The 23,010-nt window shown below is 37.3% G+C and overlaps 1 long non-coding RNA gene across 1 annotated transcript; it reads left to right on the forward strand.

Moving 5' to 3' along the window:
* The first annotated feature begins 49 nt into the window (after positions 1-49).
* On the forward strand, positions 50-6,395 carry LOC139447506 (uncharacterized). The gene is made up of 3 exons (XR_011652027.1): positions 50-308; positions 563-644; positions 5,899-6,395. It is a non-coding gene; the product is annotated as an uncharacterized lncRNA (long non-coding RNA).
* The last annotated feature ends 16,615 nt before the right edge of the window (positions 6,396-23,010 follow it).

The following is a 23,010-nucleotide window of genomic DNA, read 5'->3' on the forward strand; positions in this document are numbered from 1 at the left end:
GAGTTGGTCACGAATGACGAGCGGTCATTTCTGCAGCAGTTACGGAAAGAGACGAGGTTGGCCGATTACAGTTCATACAGGCCATATTGGGAGCCGCGGGGATTTCGACAGTGTGTATTAGGAAGTATATCTATGTGGTGTATGGAATATGTGTTTGCCTACCATGCCAGGCAGTTTGACAAGGGATGTCCCAGCGGATGTAATATTTCTACAGCAGAAATGTTTCACAACCTCGATTGCAGGGAGCTGAAGTGACATATTCAGACAGAGACCATAACACATAGACTGTTATATGGTCTCTGATTCAGGTAAGAAATATGTTAATAATATTGATCACGTATTAAAGTTATTTATCCTCAGTAAGCCACTTATTCTGTTTAATATATGTTAGTAAATGTGTGATTTAATTTTTGTAGGATAAGCAATCTACCTAACTTATGTTAATCCTTGCTAATGTATATGATGTAGAAATATGTTTGCTTACTTATATTCCTTTATCTAGATACTCTAAAGTGACTCATTTTTTAAGTTCATACCGTACCGACTAAACTTACTTTTGCAGGTGTGAAGAATCAAGAACAAATTAAATGACAGGAGTTTTGCAACAGTGAACATTGTGAAGTGGAAGATAAGACATTTGAAAGGTATTGATATTTTCACTTGAACTTGTTGAAGAATACTGTGATGACAACTTTATCATGACAGGAATTTTGGCGGTGGGGTAGCCTAGTGGTTGAAGTGCTGAAGACCAAGGTTCGATTCTTGTCATGGGTACAATGTGTGAAGTCTATGTCAGGTGTCCCTTGCTGTGGTATTGCTAAAAACAGCGTAAAACCATACCCACTCATGTGGGGATTCCGGGTTGGAATTGGTCCCCATCAACCTATGCTAGTTGTAAGAGGGTTATACTATAAAGGGAAATAGCACCTCGCCTACTATTGCCTGGTGAAAACAGCACCTTGTTATTTTTTTTACCTTGGGTCTGAATATGCTCGAATACATGAAATTAAACTTGCATGGTCACTTGTAAACACAAATAACTGAGAAATGTTCTAAAAGGTTTACATTAAAAACTAGCATCTACTCGCCGACTCTGATTTGGAGATGCAACTAAACTTATTGTGAAAATATAATATGATTTGATTTCTTTGAAGTAAAATAAATGCAATTAAACTTGCAAACACAAATATTTGTTAGATGTTAATCACCTAAAAATAGTTTACATTAGAAATTAGCCTCTGCTCAAATTTACTCATGATTCTGATTGGGAGGTGCAACTAAACTTATCATTGAAAGATCACATGCTTTGAAGTCTTAAGTAGCTTTACTCAAATTAGCTCAATGTCAAGCTGAAACTGAGTCTGGCGAAAATGTCAAGAAACTGGACAACAGGTATACTATATATGTCATATTTATTTTAGTAAGTAGGAAATAAATAGTAATTTTATAGAAATTTCATTTATATATCTTTCGGCCAGAAATCAACATGTCTCTCCAGATAACAGATAACAATTAGTAGCCATTTTTGCCAAAACAATGTGCTGTTTTCGTCTGAGAAATCAGTGACATTTTGCTGAGGTGCCGTTTTAGCCTCACCCATAAGAGATAACCTAATAGATCAGGTGATCAGGCTCGGTGACCTGGTTCATGGCATCTGACAGTGACCACCTAACTGTGGATTGATGTTCACAATATCAATCACTGGATTGTCTAGAATTTTTGGCCTACCTTTAGAATACAGTACCTAACTTTTCAAACAGGTCACAGTACCCTGTGGTGTAATTCATAGTATTCTGTTGCCTGACACACTGGCAAAACAATGCCTTGTGATGTCAGGGGTCATTGGATGTGCATATATATGCTCTTTTCAGTGGTCTATCGTCTCCACACGCTATGTTGTTGCATAAGTTTTAATTATTCGTTTACTAAATATTGTATTAAACATATTTATTTCACAACTTGTGAACTGGGTGGGTAAACAAGCAAAAACTTATTTGAATACTGCTCCAGAATTAGAGTCAGTCAAGGAATACAATTATATACATGTTCTTATTATAGAAACTACGTTTTAAGTAGTAATAGTGTACTGCAATATACGGCAAGGAATAGTATTATAAATTTAAGATGCTAAGTACAATCACAAAACCTATTGGATATCTGAATGTAGTCTTGTACTAATTTAAGAATTTCTAAGTTTATTTTTGACGGCCGTTCAGGATTACCTAAATAAATTGAATTTAGATCATATCCCTTAACATAATAGTACATATTCTGTCTTAAATCATTGTAATTTGGGCATATGAGAAAGAAGTGAAGTGCATCTTCAGTGTGATGGCCACAGCTACATGCAGGATTATCTTATAAACATTGCCTGCGGATGCACATTTTATAACAAGTGCTTGTTTATTTTCTATATGCTTTTATTTCAGTTTTTACTTATTACAGTGGTTAAAATGATTATAAATATAAATTGATGTGCAATAAGCGGGTTATAGCTGAAACGACACCTTAACAAAACGGCACTGACTGGTGAAATACTCGCCAAAAGCGAAAACGGCGATTATTACTTGACGAAAATGATACCTTATTTGTTTTTTACCTTGGTAAAATAAATGAAATTAAACTTGGATTGATAACTTGCAAAGACCAATAATTGTGAAATGTTAAAACAAGTTTACATTAGAAATTAGCCTCTACTCCAACTTATCCTATACCCGACTCAATTTATTGTGATAACATGCTTTGAAGTAAAATATATGGAATTAAACACACATCGTCTCATAAAAACACAAATACATGTAGTTGTTAAACGTTGAAACAAGTTTACCTTCGAAATTAGTCCCCTACTCCAATTTACACACCGACTCTGATTGGCAGACACAGCTCACTTGTTGTGAATTTATTTTTCACTTTTTAGTTTAAAGTACTCAATGTCAAGCTGAAACTGTATTTAAGAATCCTAACATGGTGCTGTCAGATTACAATTTTTCACAATGGCCTTTCGATGTGTCATTTGAACATGTTGAAAGGTTTTACAAGGGATATTTGTCAGTAATAACTGATGCTATTTCTGCCCTTACATTACAACAAATTAATCAGCCTATATGGAACTATTTTATAGATATGTGGCAACAAACATACTTCAGGCTGTACAGTTTACAAATGGGTTAATATCTATGTCATCTTGTTCCTCCTTATGTCTGGGCAGTTGCTCGCTAACTTCTTTACAGTTACAGACAGAAAATACCAGAACCGTTAACTACTACAAATCAAATACTGTATGGGTTTCACTGAAAGTGTCGCCACATCTGAAAATCTTCAAATACCTGTATTTGACTATAACTTTGACTATTTTTTTTCTGTTCCTGCCTATTATCTATTCCTGCCTCAGGTAAGGATGCAGTGATTTATTTAAGTGCACACATATATCACAGATAAACACCTGAAGTCTATGAAAGTTATTTACAAGTTATACACATAAGGACTTAAAGGTGGAGAATGTATTGATGTCAACTTTATTATGATGATCACAACATTTCGGGGTATGTACTTACTCCTTCATTAGGTGAATATTCACAATTCTGCTCCAAATTTAGATCAATGCTCATATTGTCAACCATATTTGCCATTTTTATATCATATTCATGTGTATAATACATTTTATTTCTAATAATAGCGTAATTGGGACACACAAATATAAAGTAACCCAATACTTTCCGTAACGGGCGACAATGCTTGTCTAAAGAGTTGACTAACGCCATCAGGGGGCGATCAGGCTCGTTGACTTGGTTGATGCATGTCATTGATCCCAATTGTGTGGGTCGATGCTCATGATGTCCATCACTGGACTGTCTGGTCCAGACTCGATTATTTACATATAGCCGGAATATTGCTTGAGTGCGGCATAAAACAACAAACCAAATCATAAGTGCGGGATGAGTGATTTGAAATTAGCAAGTTTTATGTGACCTTCAATTACTACAACCTGATCTGAGTCATGAAAAGATACGACTTTGATTCAGTGAAAATTTGCATCATGATAGTTTCAACTGTAGATACAGTTAATCTGTTTTTTGTACAGTTTCTGTATATCAATATATATGTTGTTCAAATAAGCTTTGCCTCTTCACCAACCCTATTCCTCTTTTGGAATAAATAGTGTCTAATAATTCAAACACCATCACTACTAATCATCCTAGTAAACACAACAAAGAAATGCACATCAAAAACGTCATTATTATTATTTCTGATCTCTGATAAATTAGAAAAAACTGTTATCCAGCAAGATACATTTCCTTGGTCCCAAGAAGCATGTTACATAGTAAACTGACTCGATAAGTTGAATAGCAGTCATCGTGGTTGTAAAGGCACAACTGACTAAGCCGTCACTACTCAATTAAGTAATTAACAGACAATTGCAAGTACTAATACCCACCCGACAATTGCCCTGTTAATCCCTAGTCCACAATGAGTTGACATTGAGTTCATTTTGCTAATTAGCTGTTTTTAGAGTAGCAAGGTAATAAACATCAAAGGTGGGGCAGGCTTTGATCATGTGTTCTGTAGAAGAGATGATGTCACTTGTTTTATGTTTATTTAGGATTAGCTACATCCCTTGATGCTACCAAGGCAGCCCTTGAGATTATCAGACAGTTTGGCTAGACACAAACTGATGTCTCCCTTGTAGCACACTATGTGTCAGACACAGACTTTGACCACTCTGTGCAGATGCATATCAATGCATAAAGAACATTGGGTAGATGATTCAACAGTGCCACAAAAGTCACTGTATTTAGAAACAGATGATGGATCCAAAACTTTATAACAGTAATTATGATTAATTTAAACTTTGCCAGGCCAATATTTTGACAGATTTGCATGTTATTGTTAATCTTCATTTAGTTAATTCTCAAAAAAGATAGGATAAATGATAAAATATGATAATGAGTCATGAATATTTGAATTCAGATCAGAACAAACAGGGAGGGTCACCCCAAAATGTGAGAGTCTCTAGGGGAGGCTTTTGACAAAATGGACAATAAAATATAAAGTGCTTTGCATTTTCTTTCAGGGAGGGTTGTGTCAAAAATGAATGAGAACATACCGGTAATGCATGACCGGCCCCTTTAATGTAATATACATAGTTTTTTAGTTGATGATTGTACTTTTCAGTTGAATTTCTTATCACTGTCTATGATGGACTACCAATTAACGGTAGATATTAAATATCCACAATAACTTAGATAAATGCTTCTACAGTCTCATCCTAATTTGTCAAAATTTGAATATCAATATAGCTTCCGTTAATGAATTAATGAATTTGGTGAGAATATCTATTGTCTGAATTCCTAATATACTTTCTTTTGTATTTGGTGTGCAAGGGTAGCCTAGTGGGTGAAACAGTCTCTGAAACCCGGGTTCAATTCACCACATGGGTACAATGTGTGAAGCCCATAGCTGGAATATTGCTAACAAGCTGCATGAAACAATACCAACTCACTCGCTCATTATGTTGTATTTTGAGATCACTTACATGACATGTGTTTTGATAATTATGAATAGTTGCATTTATGTATTTATGTATAAGAACCTATGTAACTTAGTTTTGCATAGTCTTGTTTACCCTTCCTTACATTTTGATGTAATGCAAACTTTCAAGCAAAATTCAGGTGAACCTTGTGGTATTGTTTTAGAAGACCGGATACATTTTTGTATTTTCTGAACACTTTTCTGTTTGCAATGGCTTATTTACATGTTTAAAGATTGGTTAAATATCAGTTGCAAGATAAATTGTCAATACCTCACTGTTCGAGAAAACAACTTTAAACATTTGTAAATATGTGTGTGTTTCATAACTTTTGACTAACAAGTTTCTAAAGATGTTATGAAATGTTTCAGGTACCTGGATTTCACAATCTGACACCAGCTACATTTAAGAAGATCTTGCTCACACAATTCAGACAAGGGACTCGCCGGATGATGAACAGTACTCCTGATAACAACCAACAGATTCACCTCAGAAAATGATGATTCTGAATTTATAATGCCACATCAGTGTTACTGTAGGTGGTTTTATTATGACGCTAATGAAGTCTGAATGAATTTATGCCAAAGCACTGGGACTATGTCCAGTTTGTGTACACTGATGCTGACTATACAAATCTGAATGACTTTTGTGGTTTACTGCAGAAACATAATTGACTTTAGATATTCTTCTTCAATAAAATTCTTCTGAGATTTGACTAATTTGTTTATTTAGAAAATGGCATTGAAGCGTCTGTTCTGTAAGGCCTTGCAAACACCACTGGTTACTTTATGCTAGTTCCTCTTCTTGCTTGATCAGATTTCAATTTGTGATATGTACCAATGAAATGCCATATAATCAATAAATAAGATTTTTTTCCAAAAACATGATTTGTTTTGCTTCATTAGCATAAAGAAATATAATACTGATCAGCCATAACATAGGTGCTGAACAAATATAAAATGTACTAATGCCCTGAATGTTTTCCTGCTATAAATACAGCTCACTTAACAAAAGTTGTAGTTCCACCTTAGTAGACAAATGACATTGATATTTTTTCTGTACTTTATTTAGGTCTTTTCTATGGATGCCATTAGTCTTATGCACCAATTTGGGACAATTGTATTCTGTTTTATATTCCCATGAAACTACACTGTCCCGATATAACAAGTACTGATACCGTTCCAAACTAATCTGTTAATCTCACAAGGGCCAAATGCCAAAGCACATAGCCAATGACTTTCCATTTTTTTCTGAGTGAGAATGCTGTTTTGCCACTTTTAGCAATATTGCAACAATATCATGGTGGGGGACACCAGCAATAAGCTTCACACATTGGACCCATGTCGCGAAACAACTTGTGAACAATGCATGCCCACATATCTCAGTTTGAGGAGGATATTTACAACTAAAATAACACAGAATATTACAACAGGTACCTGTAATGCACAGGCTAACATTATTTACCAGAAGCAAGTCATGAAGAAAATTTGCATCCGGATACCTTCCGGAAACCTTCCGGAAACCTTCCAGATGCCTTCAACAACCTTCAAATTGCTTGCTATTTTCAAGTTAATTTTTTTATGTGTTTCACACTTAAGTGAACAAAATGCACCCCCAAATTTTGACATTTTTTTTTGAAGGTTTCCGGAAGGTATCCGGGCCGGATCCAAAATGGTTAGGTATCCGGAAGGTTTCCGGAAGACGGAAACCTACACTTTTTTTTGCTGTGAAGCGGCGTTAAACCCAACTCATTCACTCACTCACTCACTCTCTAGTGTACATGAGCCAACTACCTCAGGATTATTTAGATGCATCTCTGTGACAGCAACATGGATTTCAAATATATTTACAACATCCAAATGATGTGTGTTTGTATTGGGATTACAAGAGAGCATCTGTAGGCTAATCAGTAATAGAAGCATCTGCAATGGTGACATCAGAAACAATATGAACAACATCTCTCAGGCATTTAGAAGTTGGAGTACTTAGTAAGGATAAGATATATGGATGAACAACTTCTTTATCTAAATTAGGAGCCACGTTTTGGTGTAGGTTCCAACACTGTTCTATAACCGTGATGCAATCGCGTTACTCAATACAACCCAAAATGAACTATATATAAGGCGACGTTTTTCTAGTAATTCCCTATTTTATGATACCAATAATTCATTGACTGATACCAAAAATTGAATTTATATCATGATATATTTATTGATATTGCAAACCTTTACATATGAATTAATATTGTACTAAGTTTGTTTTTTGATTGTTTGTTGTTTAACGCCGCACACTACAATGTTCCAGCTATATGAAGGCAGTCTGAAAACAATCGCGTCTGGACCAGACAATCCAGTGATTGACAACATGATCATCGATCCACGGAGTTAACCAATTCAGCAAGTCTGACCACCAGATCCCGTTTAGTCGCCTCTTGCGACAAGGATAGTCATTTTTGTACGGCAAGCATGGGTTGCTGAAGACATATTCTAACCCGGATCTTCACGGGCTTATTGTACCGTGACTTTATTATTTAAGTTCGTTGTAAGTCCTGGTGGGACAATTAGGTGTTATTCTAGTGCCTGTGAATCTGATTTCCACATCTCTTTTCAATATACATTAAACATCTCATCCATACTTGACTTAAGTCTGATGAAATACACTTTATTAAACTTGTTTAAATGTGTTTTAATTCTAAACATGTTTTGATTATGGGAATTGTGCGTCTAGGCTGTGTTTAGGCTATGAGGAGATAGCTCATTTCATGTGTTCAGACGCTAAAAGTATTTAGATAGAACACACCAAATGTTCATAACGTTTAGGATTGAAACATTCCTAAGCATGTCTTATATGTATTATAATTCTCAATACAATTTTACAGTGTGGTTTAACTAGTGCATTATACTTATTTAATATGTAATATTTAAAATCTTAATCCTTGGTTGCTTAATAGATACACATGAACTTGTAGTCTGTAAACCTGTAACAGTTAATTTGTGACTTTCCTCCTCAGCTTAAATCCGCTTCTCTTGGGCTGTTCCATTTCCGAAGAAAGAAGAAAGAGCTAAATTATAATATAAACAAACACCCACACACCCACACACCCACACACCCACAGTCCTAATACACAGTCCTAATGCACATATACCCTCATTTCCAACCAGGGACCGGACGCGAATCTGTTGTCTGAAATACTCTCTGCCGTAGTCACGCACACTCCAGGTACAGTCTCAGCTGGGGATCGAGCTACCTCATATACCTCTCACAGCTACGTCGGGCTTCTTCTCAGATACACCAGGGAACACATGACATGCTCAATCTTGTATGGTATACATCTCATGTTATTTACAGGCTTACCAAAGACGAGAGCAATATATCAACACAGACTGTACAGGCATACAGTGTGGTAAACACCTTATGATGCATGTTGTAAAACAGGTGGATAGGGAACAAAGAGCATGGGAGGCTAATATTAAGCTGCAGATCACTAGCATACAGCAGATCATTTTCTATTCCACAATAGGGGCGGTCGGGTAGCCTAGTGGTTAATGCGTTCGCTCGTCACGCCAAAGACCCGGGATCAAATCCCGACATGGGTACAATTTGTGAAGCCCATTTCTGGTGTCCCCCTCCGTGATATTGCTGGAATATTGCTTAAAGCCGCGTAAAACCAAACTCACTCAGTCACTATTCCACAATCCCATCACAAGGGATAAATATTTCAATGTCAAAACAGTTAAGGACATTTTTAGTAAAGTAAATTCACATTTAAGCATTAACTTTTTAAAAGATAAAGAACTGATTCACAAATTTTGATGTAAAAAGTTACATATTTTATAAATCGGCAGTGTATGATTATTAACTAAGATTGTTCCTGGCTATGCCCTCGACGGGGGTTGAAATAGCGTAAAATCATTATCCCCCTGTGAGGGTATGTAAGACCACCTCTTTCAAAGTATATTTATATCTACCTCTATTTTAACTGCAGAATATTTGTTGATTTTAATCTCTGGCTAAACTTGCAACAATCACCAGTAACTTGGGTAAAGGTGTACATCCTGCTGGGGAACCATGCATGTAGCTGAGGTACCGTAAGTCCCCTTGGTCCCTAGTATGGTGACCTTAACCTTGTTGCTGGTGATCTATAGCCTCATTTTTATATCGTATCGTATCCTAATAATCAGATAGTTTTAATGTTCTACAACTTGCTTTAAGTCAATCTGTGATATCTTGCTAGTTATTATACTGTCCATCGTCAACAGTTTTTTTATTAATATTTCCTAACTCGTTCAAGTCACATTACGGCTGAAATATTGCCGACGTCACTTTAATTAAACTCACTTACTCACTCACTATTCCACAATCACTGTTTTTCATTTGCAAATAGAGATCCTTAATATAAAAAGCAAAGACAATGGGTGATATAAAACAACCCTGTTTAACACCACATGACAGAGCATGATAGTTAAATGTCAGTGAAATGGAGAGATCCATCAGGACTATCAGGGTGATGTGTTTCAAGTGTACATTGACTTGTGGACCAAGTAAGTTGTAGATCTATATAAATGTTTCTAAGTTATCCAGGGACCTGATGCCATAAACCTGTGGGGCTCTTGTCTCGTGTAAGTCCTGGCCACACAGTTTGGATCCCACGATGTATATCTTTCCTAATTTCTGCTGGCCCCAGTGTAAAACTGTATCTATTGCAGGTGTGTATAAACCAACAATCTGTGCTAATCCTTTGAATACTACGAGGCCAAATGGAACATCTTCCGTTTAATACCACCTCTTAAAATCTGGTATGAACCCTTTTTCAATAGTAACTATGGGATGAAATAATCCTTCATACCCCTTGTTTGTTGTCAAGGCATGTTTGAGACTGCTTGAATCAGTAATGAACGATCCATAACTGTCTAAGAGCCAATGAAGTCCACTTGTGTATAAGCAGTTCTCAGGCGGTTGACTATTTGAAAAATAATTTGAATATAAAGGATAATATATCAGATGGAGACTTTGTTTCCTTTATTCAACATTACTTCCTCAAGATATAACTGTTCATAGTTATGGTGATAATAATAATACTCTTAATAGAGGCATATCAAGTGAAGAAATAGTTAAAGCTCTGTCTACTTTAAAGTGTGGTAAAAAACGCTGCACCTGATGGAATTCCTTCTGAAATGTGGAAACATGGAGGTGAGATGTTACTGCCATACTTACATGTTGTTTTTTTATAGTGTCTTTAATTCCGGTGAGTTTCCATTGCATTGGTCTTAAAGTTTAAGCTTTCCTCTTCACAAGAAAGGCAATACAAATGATGTGAATAACGATACAGGTATCTCTTTAATGGACATCTGCGGTAAAATATTAACATGTGTTTTAAGTAATAGATTTAAGCTAGATTTCGTACTGGCTAATCTACAACTGGTAATATTTTTACTCTACAATCAGAAATCAGAAATATTTATACAAATACAGGGTATGATTTTGATTGTAAGGTTTGTTGTTTATTCGTAGATTTTCATAAAGTCTTTGATTCTATCAATAAAAATCTTTTATGGTATGTGTCAGCTCAGCACATATTAAAGGCACAATGCTGAATTTAATTCTTGGTATGTATTTTAAGACAAAAAAATGTTAAATATCAAATGATAGCATTTCCGAATATTTTGATTGTTCAAGAAGTGTTTGTCACGGTTGTATTCAAGGTCACATTTTATTTAATATGTTTATAGACAAATTTGAAAATAAAGTACAGCAGCATGGCCACACTCAGCAATATTCCAGCTATATGACGGCGGCCTGGAAATAATCGAGTCTGGACCAGACAATCCAGTGTATGACATGAGGAGCATCCATCTACGCAATTGGGATGACATGCATCAACCAGCGAACCTGAGCACCCGATCCCGTTAGTCGCCTCTCACCATGAGCATGGCTGCTTTTTTACGACAGACACGGGTTGCTGAAGACCTATTCACCACCCGCATCTTCATGGGTCACACCATACTCTGAAAATGAGAACAAGCAATGATTGTGAACTTACCGCGAATAACTGGATTTCCTGACTGGTGAGCTCTAAGTAAAAAACTCTTTACACTTGATGAAAAACTCTTCTGATCTCTAACTGAAAATGCTTTACTACTAATAAACTGCTTCTGCTAACCGATATCTGGGAAATCTTTTTCCATTGACACTCAAGAATACTTTATTGAGATTGGTCAAAATCATGACACTGTAGAAATGATTCTGAACTATTTTGGCAGCCATGGACAAAGGAAGAGTAACACCAGTACGCGAAAGCGCTGGGTTCCAAATTAGACAAGAGGTGTCAAATCTACATTGGAGCGATCACAAATTTCAAAACGGTAGGTTTATCTCCTGTCAGACTGTCTGTTTGCTTGTTGTTTAACGCCGCACTCGGCAATATTCCAGGTATTTAACGGCGGTCTGTAAATAATCGAGTCTGGACCATACAATCCAGTGATTGACATCATAGGCATCGATCCACGCAATCGGGATCCATGACATGCATCAACCAAGTCAGCGAGCCTGACCACCCGATCCCTTTAGTCGCCTCTTACGACAAGCATAGTCGTCGTTTACGGCAAGCATGGGTTGCTGAAGACCTATTCCCACCCGGATCTTCACGGGTCGGTTTATCTCCTAATTGTATTTCCAATCATGGTTATCCTTCCTACTGTGTCGAGTGATGTAATTATACAGGAAGACTGATCAAAGACTTATGGAATGAGATGCAAATTTGCCCCACGCACATGGCAGCACCTTTGACGGATGTTTTAAAAGCAACAACGATCAATGGATAATCCACTCATTGATTATCGGACGCAAGAGCCATTAAACATGCTAAAAACAAGAGATGCGTTTAATTACCTATGTTAACAATTCTAACTATGGTGACTACATAAAACCACCCATAATCCCCCTTCTCAAAACAAATATTACACTGCCATTTGAAAGGTACAGTATCCTACCTAGAGCTTGGACGATGTGAGTCGTGAATGTTTATGAAAAGTAGCTCAGTTGTGTAAGGTGAGGTGAGGTGAGGTGAAATTGGGTTTAACGTCGGTCGGGTTTAAAGATTATTGCACTTATATAGCGACGTGCATGTACGTGTGTGTGTTTGTGTGGCTGCTTGTACTAGTCCGGACTGATGCCGATTTATAGCGCTAGCTCACTGAGATACTATGCCGCAGTTTAACATGAATACCCCACTCATAGTATACTGACTCCGAGCCGACCAGTCCTTGTTTTAGCCCCTTAATGCCGAGCGCCAGACAGGGTAACAACAAGTACTATCTTTTAACGTCTTTTGGTATGACGCGGTCGGGGATCGAACCCCGGACCTTCCACTCGCCGGGCGGACGCTCTACCACTAGGCCACGGAGGCGGTCACAGCTGTGTAAGGAGAATGTGCTTCACAAGAGTATTCACAACCCTTTCTTATGAAAATAGTTAAGGCACCCGTCAACAGAGATGCTAATTGCTAATCAGACAAAAGAGTGGACATGGAACGATATTCATTATTATCGACATACGGTGAACTGTTACTTCTTATGAATTGAAAATTTAACACTATTTCTTTGATACGGTACTCATTACACACGGAAATAGACAGCGAAATTGACAAAAGCACAATGGTTCAAAGAAATGTCATTCTCGAATGCACACCATATATGTTTTTGCCAACAAACTGTAACACGCAATTTCATGTCCTATAACTTTATATATATTCAATTATGGTTTAACCCCATTTTGTCGAAGACCTCGAAATTTGATAAGTACAGACTCTCCGTTCCGGCATGCCAATGAAATGAACAGCTGATGGTGGTAAACACGTGTACTGAACGATCTATACGTGTACTCTCGAATAATTCCTCCTGAAGTCGACAATAAACAGGAATAGATAATTATAAATGTAATTCCTTCTAATGTCGACAATCAGCAGAAATGCATAAAAACTAATGTATTTAGTATTTTATGTCAGTTGACAAGGCTCATTATCCAATAACATACACATATGTTTGAATATTCGAAGTTGATTAGTTACCGTATTCGACGTAATAAGCGCTCAGGGCGCTCTCAAAATTAGAAATAGGGGGCTCTAATTAGAATATTACTTTGGTGAAAAAAAACAGAGTTGAAAGATAAATTTCGTGGTTTATGCTGCCAGCCTGAAATGTTTATGTACGACAGTTATGTTTTTCCAGAATTTAATTGCCTATAATTAAGGGTGCATATAGCACACGAGTACGTATTATACGCGAAAAAATAAGTCTTGTGTACATTTATCAATCGGGAGGGGTGCCATTTGGGATTGTTCAGTAGCCAATACATTAGCAAATATCGTCGTGGGCGCTTATTAGAGCGGGGCACTTATTACGTCGAATACTGTAAGTGTTCGAAAATATGATACGTGAGGATGTATCTATATTAATTTGGTAACATTACTTGCATCGGTCCCAAATAATTTTAGTCACAAATAATGAAATCAAACACTGTTTCCACTGTTTAAAGACGAAATTTCCTTGATAATTGGCAAAATCTCATCACACGCCAAAAATATCATTGCTTTTGGACCAGAGAAGAGTTTTTCTTTCAAAGGTAAATTAATCCAGGATGATCCCTGTATATATGAAGTCACAGACAGCATAGATAGGCATAGGGCCCGTGAAGATCCGGGGTAGAATAGGTATTCAGCAACTCATGCTTGCCGTAAAAGGCGACTATGCATGTCGTAAAAGGCGACTAACGGGATCGGGTGGTCATGCTCGCTGACTTGGTTGATGCATGTCATCGATCCTAATTGCGTGGATCGATGCTCATGTTATCAATCACTGGATTGTTTGGTCCAGACTCGATTATTTACAGACCGCCGTCATATAGCTGGAATATTGCTGAGTGGGGCGTTAAACAACAAACAATCAAACAAACAAAAATAAGCATAGTTTATTGATTATCATCCTTTATATCTCCAGGGCTAGGATTTCGGTAAACCAACGCTAACCCCTCGAACCCATCCTCCGGTTATCTGCCCTTGATTTTCATTTGCAGAATTGGGTTGACAACGCTACTGGGTCCAACGTACCAATAAAATTGTGAGTTACAAACCAGCCTCAATTTAAGGTTGGCCAGTCCCACTGATCATGATCAAGTTTGCGAGAATTCAAGATTAAAAAGATGACTAACACGCAAAAGAAAGACCTCAAATATTTGGCGGTGGGTTGGGTTTCTAGGTAATACGAGTTACCTCCCTTACCCTTTCCCCTTGACGTTTGATTGGTCGGTAAAATGTTAATGAAAATCAATGGCGGGTAATTTGCTATCGCAAGAACCACGCGAATGGATCATGGGGTTCGTGTAGGTTTACCGAAATGCCAGCACTGGAGATACAGAGGATGATTGCTTATATACATATCCCCTAACTACATTCAGTAACGTCCCTTATATATTGGGCAAGTATCATGGGTGATTTGGCAGTATGGAATGTAGTTTTTAGGCAGAAGACATGTTCCTAGGGTTTAAATCTTTTTGTTAGACATTCTCGAGAATATACTTCCTGGCAATAGAGCACATGTAAATTTGACCCTGCATATGAAAACTTCCATAATTTGATACAAAATATGTGTATCACTTGAAACATTTCTCTAAAAAAGAATTCCTACATGTGTTGCACTTCTTGGGCTATGCCACCTTTGCTTGGTTACTCACACTTCACACAAATCCAGCAGTCCCAAAAATTTGTTCAACTTAGAAGCTTCGTTCACAGCACGTTTTGTTATTAACAATCCTCCTGCAATATTGATCCCAAAATGAACGTCAATGTAATGATGAATTGTCAGTTGAAACATCAATTCCATACACACAGAATGTCCTTTTTGTAATTAACATTTAGCACAAAGTCAGCACAATAACTTAACGTGACTATCACTATATGATGTGACTGTCACTTAATTTTTACGACCCGTGAAGATTCCGGGTTAGAATAGGTCTTCAGCAACGCAAGCTTGCCGTAAAAGGGGACTATGCTTGTCGTAAAAGGCGACTAACGGGGTCGGGTTGTCAGGCTCGCTGACTTGGTTGATGCATGTCATCGATCCAAATTTCGTGGGTCGATGCTCAATCACTGAATTGTCTGGTCCAGACTCGATTATTGACAGACGCCGTCATATAGCTGAAATATTGCTGAGTGCGGCGTTACTCGACAAATCCACCAACCAACCAACCAACTTAAGTTTTTCCATATTCAAAGCATTATATATAAAAATCTGGCTCAAATCATGACCTTCATCAACAAAAGAACAGGCTGAAATGAGAAATTCCACCAACTGTCTCGAGAGAGGGTTGCCACCCAAACTAGCGATGATGTGATAAAGGAAATTTAAGGCACAAACTCTTTATATCTGTTTACAGACATCTCTTGGATACATAGTTTAATAAAAACAGTTTAGGCCTGAAAACTCTAACAGGGGATAAATGGCCATAAAAAATAATCTCATGTCGTAGCTTTGTGTTTTGCAGTATGTTATTCCCTGAAACGAATATAACCACGCAGCTGCACTATGTCATTATCACCATGTGTCCACAAAGTTTATACTAACAGATAATATCGATTAACTGGTAACATATCCTTTTAGGTACACTGAGTATATGTTTTATATCTAGATGAGCCAGGTGCTATGTTAGCCGCCATGTATAAACAATGGCACTTCCATTGATACTGCTTTCTGCGCATGTGTCAAGTGGTGAGGCATTCTCTCCGCAGTGTAACTACAGGTTCCACAAGATAACGTTAATGCAGAGCATAAACGTTCCCCGCCATATGTAATGCCACAGAAATGTATCATTGAGGATACCAATACATCCCTCCCATACTATCATATTTTTCACCCTGAGTCCGATATTGCTCAGCCCTGAATCCCGAATACTACTTAACACGAATCAAACGGGTGCAAACTGAAGTTAAATTTCTGAATTTTGTTTCGAAAAAACAAGATATGTGATGGAATCTTTTTATATACACTATTACTATTTTTTAAATGTTGAATCTGCCTACCTAATACGATTTTCTCTGCTGAGTCCCGAAACCCGCATACCGAAAGGGTGCATAATTATGATTATACTGAGGTGAGGAATAAACATTAAATGCATTGCAAATTAAAAGGAGAAATGTAGCTTGAATATACTACACGGCGGTCTGTAAATAATCGAGTCGGAATCAGACAATCCAGTAATTGACATCATGAGCATAGATCCACGCAATGTAGATACGTTGACATGCCTCAACCAAGTCAGCGAGCCTGACCACCCGATCCCTCTAACGACAAGCATAGTCGCCTTTTACGGTAAGTATCTACTGCCATGGAAACCTTTTGGTATACTTGCAGAGGCAAATTTGAATGTAAAATAAGTGAAGCAAGTGGAAAGTGGTTTGCAAGGAGTGGCTGGGCAGCCGTGACAAGCAGGACCATTGGCGTTAATGCTTTTGGTGGCCGTCCAAGGCGCGGAGAGAGGAGAGGGCCCATAGAATAGACCTCTGTATTGAGAACAAATGCTTGCCAGATGAAGTGAAGTTGAAGTGAGCCATCTCTGCCACAACAGTTCTTGTGTAAATCTGGACCACCTGGCTGTCGAGTCCCATGATATTAATGTGGAGAGAATTCACTGACAACAACAGAGCTTGTGTTCTGACATCTGTGAACCCTACTGTTTAGTTCGTTCTGCTTGGGGCCCTTTTTGTGCACTGATGGTCCTCTTCTTGGTGTACATTTCTCAAATATGCATTTTTCTCAATAACATGTGTTTCCAATAATGATTTATTTACAATGATGAAGTTTGAATAATTCTAGCTTTTTTTGCGTATCGGTTCTTACTTTTCTGGGATTTCTTGTATGTCTTAGCTTTAAGTATGGTTTTTGCTAATCTCATCATCTATTTTTCCATTTGCAGCACACCCAAGCCCTAATCGAAGCTTCAATATTGCCTTAGCTGTATTCTTTGAGTTTATGCTGTGAACAGCACTGTGGGCTCCACCATGGAATTTACGAGCAAAGGTTGTATCACGAGGTAATGACCGGCGCATTGTCTTGTTTGTTGCTTCACACGTTTTATTATTGAGGTTGAATTGTGTCTTTTAGGACCGAGACGAAAGTCAGTGCCATATGTTAAATATAGAAAGTTAACTTCATTGTGACCAATGTTGAAGTTTTCATCTAAATACTTACTGTGCAATAACCAATTTTGCTTCCCCCTTACAAACAAATGACTCCTTTCAGCATTTTGTGTGATCCGCCATGCAATAGTTTGCAATAGCACCAGAAGAATATGAGAAGGACGTCCTAAACCTTGGCACTCGCTCACTCACTCAATTAATCAACTTGAAATATGAAGGGATAATTTGTTTAGAAATTCGCAGCATCGTTTATCAGTCAACTATGGAATTGACCTGCGACCCCCTCTTTTTGTGGAGCAAGAATAAACGACAAAGGCCTTTGTATGGTCATAAAAAGTTCTTTATTAATACAGAAATGCATTTTATAATAAGTTGATAAACTCTTAATCATGTAACTTCTACAGTGCACCTGTAGAAATTGTGTCTACAGGTTCAATTACACTAAATCAGAGTCAGTTATTCCCGAGTCGTTTTCGTAATAGCCATCAATGCAGATTCGAAAAAGCTGACAGCCCTGATTGGATGATATTGTGTCAGATTGTTATGATTTATAAATGTACATCCATCCTGTAAGTATAATTGACCATATTTGTCAATATTTAGTGTTGTCATTTTTAATAAGAATGATGACTCATGCTAAATGTGTGCACAGACATTTTCAAGTAGGTGACATTTGGTGGGGAAATGGGGTAGGTGTGTTCAGTTTCCTGTAATCGAAAACGTAACTGGCTAAACTGTCCACCCACTGCAATGCCACTAGAAGTAACTGTACTAGCACAGTACGTGACATATCAACAAATTAATTTCTTCTTCTTCGTCTGAAATGGATCAGCCCAAGAGAAGTGAGTGAGGTTTTACGCCCTTTTTATACCCACGTTTACGAAGTAAATCGGGGGTATATAGCGTTCCATCCGTCCGTCCGTCCTTGCGTCTAAGCTTTTGTACGGCCGATAACGTTTTAACCATGCACCCTAGCTTCATCAAACTTGCTACACACATTAACCACAATGAGTACTTGTGCCTTTTGCTAGTTTGAAGATTCTGAACTTTTAATTTTTGCCGTTTCCATGGACACATTAAGAAATTTAAACTTTTAGGGTGGGTGTTTTGTACGGCCTATATCTTTTTAACTATGCACCCTAGCTTCACCAAACATGCTACACACATTTGCCACAATGAGTACTTGTGCCTTTTGCTAGTGTGAAGATTCTGATTTTTTTAATACTTTTTGCCGTTTCCATGGACACATTAAGAAACTTAAACTTTTAGGGAGGGTGTTTTTTAAGGCCCATATCTTTTTAACTATGCATCCTAGCTTCATCAAGCTTGATACTCACACATTTACCACAATGAGTACTTGTGCCTTTTGCTAGTTTGAAGATTCTGAATTTTTTTATTTTTGCCGTTTCCATGGAATCATGGTGAAACATAAATTTTGGGTAGAGTTTTTGTACGATCCATGTTTACAATATTATGTATCCTAGCTTCAGCAAACTTGCTACATTAACCACTATGATTTTTTTTAATATCTTTTATAAGATTCTGAAATTTCTCTTTTGCTGTTTTCATGGAAACATGATGGAATTTAGAAATATTGATGACTGGTTTTGTATAGCTAATATATTTTCCAAAATTGTTTCCACTCATGTAGATCATCATAAGTATCTTTACTTTGTGTTAGTTTGAATGTATGAATTCTTTACCATATCTGCTAAGGCTAGATGGAAATTATTAATTTATTGATTTACTTATATGATATTGTTCCATTTTTTATGTGTTGTTATCTCAACAATTTTTGTCCTTTTGATAATTCTTCTTATGTAACTCCTCAATCAAATTTTTATTCAAAGGTGTTCATGGTGATCTACTTCCTCGTAGTAAACACTGGTAACATGGGAGATATGGGGGGGGGGGGGGGGGGGGGGGGTGGGATGTCAATTGTCACTCGAACTCAATCTTAGTTTTTAAAACATTGAAGTTAAAATCAGTTAGAAATATGGAATATGACATGAATATAACCCGTGACAATGTAGTCTTCTGCGTGACGAGCGAACGCTTTAACCACTAGGCCACCCAACCGCCCCCAAAGAGAAGCGATTAGAGGAGAAGCAGACGAAGAAAAGCATATATTCACAGTTACATGTGATCAATCAGGTTTATGTCTATCTATTAAAGCAAACAAGGGTTAAGAATTTGATGTTGGGACAAATACAAGAAATAAAACACATGCAGGGGTAACAAATTAAAAGTAAGTTTAAATAATCAAAAGATATAAAAGTCTCCAACTAGAATAGTTGTAAAAAATACAGGTATAAAAGCATGCTGATAAACAATTCACACACCAAATATACATAAATACAAACATGCAATACATAAATGGCAATGTTTTGAACAGTACTATACATAGAGTAACATATTTTTCTTCCTGGTATTGAAGTGTAACTGTACATCACAATCAAGCTCCCCCTCAGAATAGCAAATGGTCGTTCCCTCACCTAATTAAAACCAAATTAAACGGTAGGACGTAAATGCCGTACCCCACGATGACAAATCCTCTCGTGAAATTAATCATCTTCTCTCCCACGCTGAACATCAGCTTGTCCTGTCGTCAGTCTGGGACGCTAGATCAAAGGCTGGACTCCCTTTCCAGCAGTGAAGACAGAAGCTGGTGACGTAACAGGTGATTGGAGCTGATGTTCGTTAAACAAAAGCTTGGCGTTGTGAAACAGCCAATTCCTTTAAAAAAATTATACCCACTTGAACTAGGAATGAAGGAGACCAGTGAAACCGCCTTGTCTGTTTCATATTAAAATATGCAGGTGCAGAGATTAAATAAAACCATTTACAATATTCCCTCAATCATAATACTGATATCAGATATTAAACATGTTCACATGTAAGTGACCTCACCCACAAGATTGGTAATAGAACCTTCCTTAAAACCCTTTTTTTACTAAATCTGAAAATAAAACAGTAGGGCCAATTATTAACAATGATTAACAATTAAAAACCTTCACCATTTACATGAGGAAATGCTGTCTGATGTTTACTGTGTAAATAATATGTGAAATACTGGACTTCCTCATTGATAACATCTATGTAAAAAAACAATTTAGGCTAGAAGTAGGCATCACCATGGGCACCAATTGCTTTCCTCTTCTTGCTGATCTGTTTCTGTTTGCATATGAATCGGAATATCTTCTATGATTTGCAAAGTCAAAACAAGGTAATTCGGCCCAAAAGTTTAAGTTCAGCTTCAGGTATATCTATTATTAGGCTTCGGTGATCTAAAAGCAACCAAAACATAGGCAATTCCTTCCACTGATTTACCCACCTGAACTAGGAATAAAGGAGACCAGTAAGTCGGCCTCATTTTTAGATGTGTCTAATGATTTAGAGTGACAAAACACTTTCCACAAGACTGTATGACAAGAGGGGCGACTTCAACTTTCCAAAAGTGAACTTTTCATTGTATGCCGAGCAGTATTTCTGAAGCTCCATCCTTCGATGTTTACATTTCATAACCTTTAAGGTGCAATCGAGCATGTTCATTCAACCAAGATTTTAAAGTGCCCAATTTTCTTGCTCATCAGTTTTTTTAAGCTTACAACATTCAAGTCTCAGTAAAGCTTAAAAAAATGTATGGTGAAATGTGGGCGAACTATCCAAATTTTACTCATCAGTGACAAAAATAAAGTCGGATGCAATTCCCTATTTGGACTTGTACAACATGTCCCGTGTTCTATTCAGGTGAACAATTGATGTGACTGTGCATGTGTTTGCGGCGAGTGCCATCGACGAGGCAGGATACGCTCATCTTTTGCGAACACCTGGTATCATCACTATTTGATATTGATTCATGCTTATGCTATAGTCGGAATCGTACAATCGACTCATTCTTTTGAAAAGGGTTTTGTCACTTTTATCGTAACATTACATAATCTTAATAAAGTACAACAACAACTGGCAGCACTTCTTGGATATACATGACCATGTGACAATTAATTGACAACATAGGTGGTATACAAGTACCCAAAACCTTGTTTACCAAAACAACCTGAACTCAAAACCCAATGAAAAGATGTTTAACTACAATAATCCAATGGCTAAAGTCATGACAACCATGGATAAAATCTATGTTTGTGGTATCATACATAAATGCAAGGAATACCTGCATGTACATTGTTACCTGTGTGAGGCCCTACAAGGGTGGTTGAATGTAACCAGCTCTCTTTACAAGTACAGAACTTGAGCACTGTAACATATATATAACCTTAGCTCTAACAAGCTATGGGCCTTAGTAACCCCGCTACAAAACATTGAAATATAAACCAAAAAAATGTTTTTTTCTGCTGACCACTTTAGAAAATAAAAATATTGTTCCACACATCCCCACTTTGTTGAAATGACGTCAAAATCAGTTCACACCTCTACTCCAGAGATGATAGAAGGATCAGCCTCACGAACCACGGGTATTAAATGACCCCTTTTGGGCAATGACACAACGAATATTAATTGTTAAAGTGGCATGTAGTGGCCATAACATTTCTGATTTCCGTGATGGGATTCGAACCAGGAACTTTCTGAACAAAGGTCGAACAAAATCAAAACAATGGAATTCGGTCAAGATTTTTTACTTAAGCTTCAGATATATCAATGATTGGATATTGTTAGAAAACATCCAACAGACAGTCCCCTTCAACTGACTTACCCACTTGAGCTAGAAATAACAGAGATCAATGAAGCCGATTTATCTGTTTATACTTATATCTATGTATGATGGTGCGGGCTATCAAGACACAAGACGCTCGTAGGACAGGTGTCTTTGATACATTTGGGACTTTCTGTTCCTTTGTATTGTGATTACAATCTATATACATCCTTTCAATGACATGATTGTGCTTGAATAAAATATGATCCACTATGTGCAAAGGGTGACGACAGATGTCACTGAAATATGATCCATCATGTGCAAAGGCTGACGACAGATGTCAGTGAAATATGATCCACTATGTGCAAAGTGTGACGACAGATGTCAGTGAAATATGATCCACTATGTGCAAAGGCTGATGACAGATGTCAATGAAATATGATCCACTATGTGTAGAGGATGAAGAAAGATGTCAGTGAAATATGATCCACTATGTACAAAGGCTGAAGACAGATGTCAATGAAATATGATCCACTATGTGCAAAGGCTGAATACAGATGTCAATGAAATGGTGAGATTCATCAGGACTATCAGGGTGTTGTGTTTCAAGCGTACATTGACTTGTGGACCAAGTAAGTTGTGGAT

Source organism: Haliotis cracherodii, unplaced genomic scaffold (assembly GCF_022045235.1).
Source record: "Haliotis cracherodii isolate W230 unplaced genomic scaffold, xgHalCrac1.p SCAF_7, whole genome shotgun sequence".
Taxonomy (NCBI): domain Eukaryota; kingdom Metazoa; phylum Mollusca; class Gastropoda; order Lepetellida; family Haliotidae; genus Haliotis; species Haliotis cracherodii.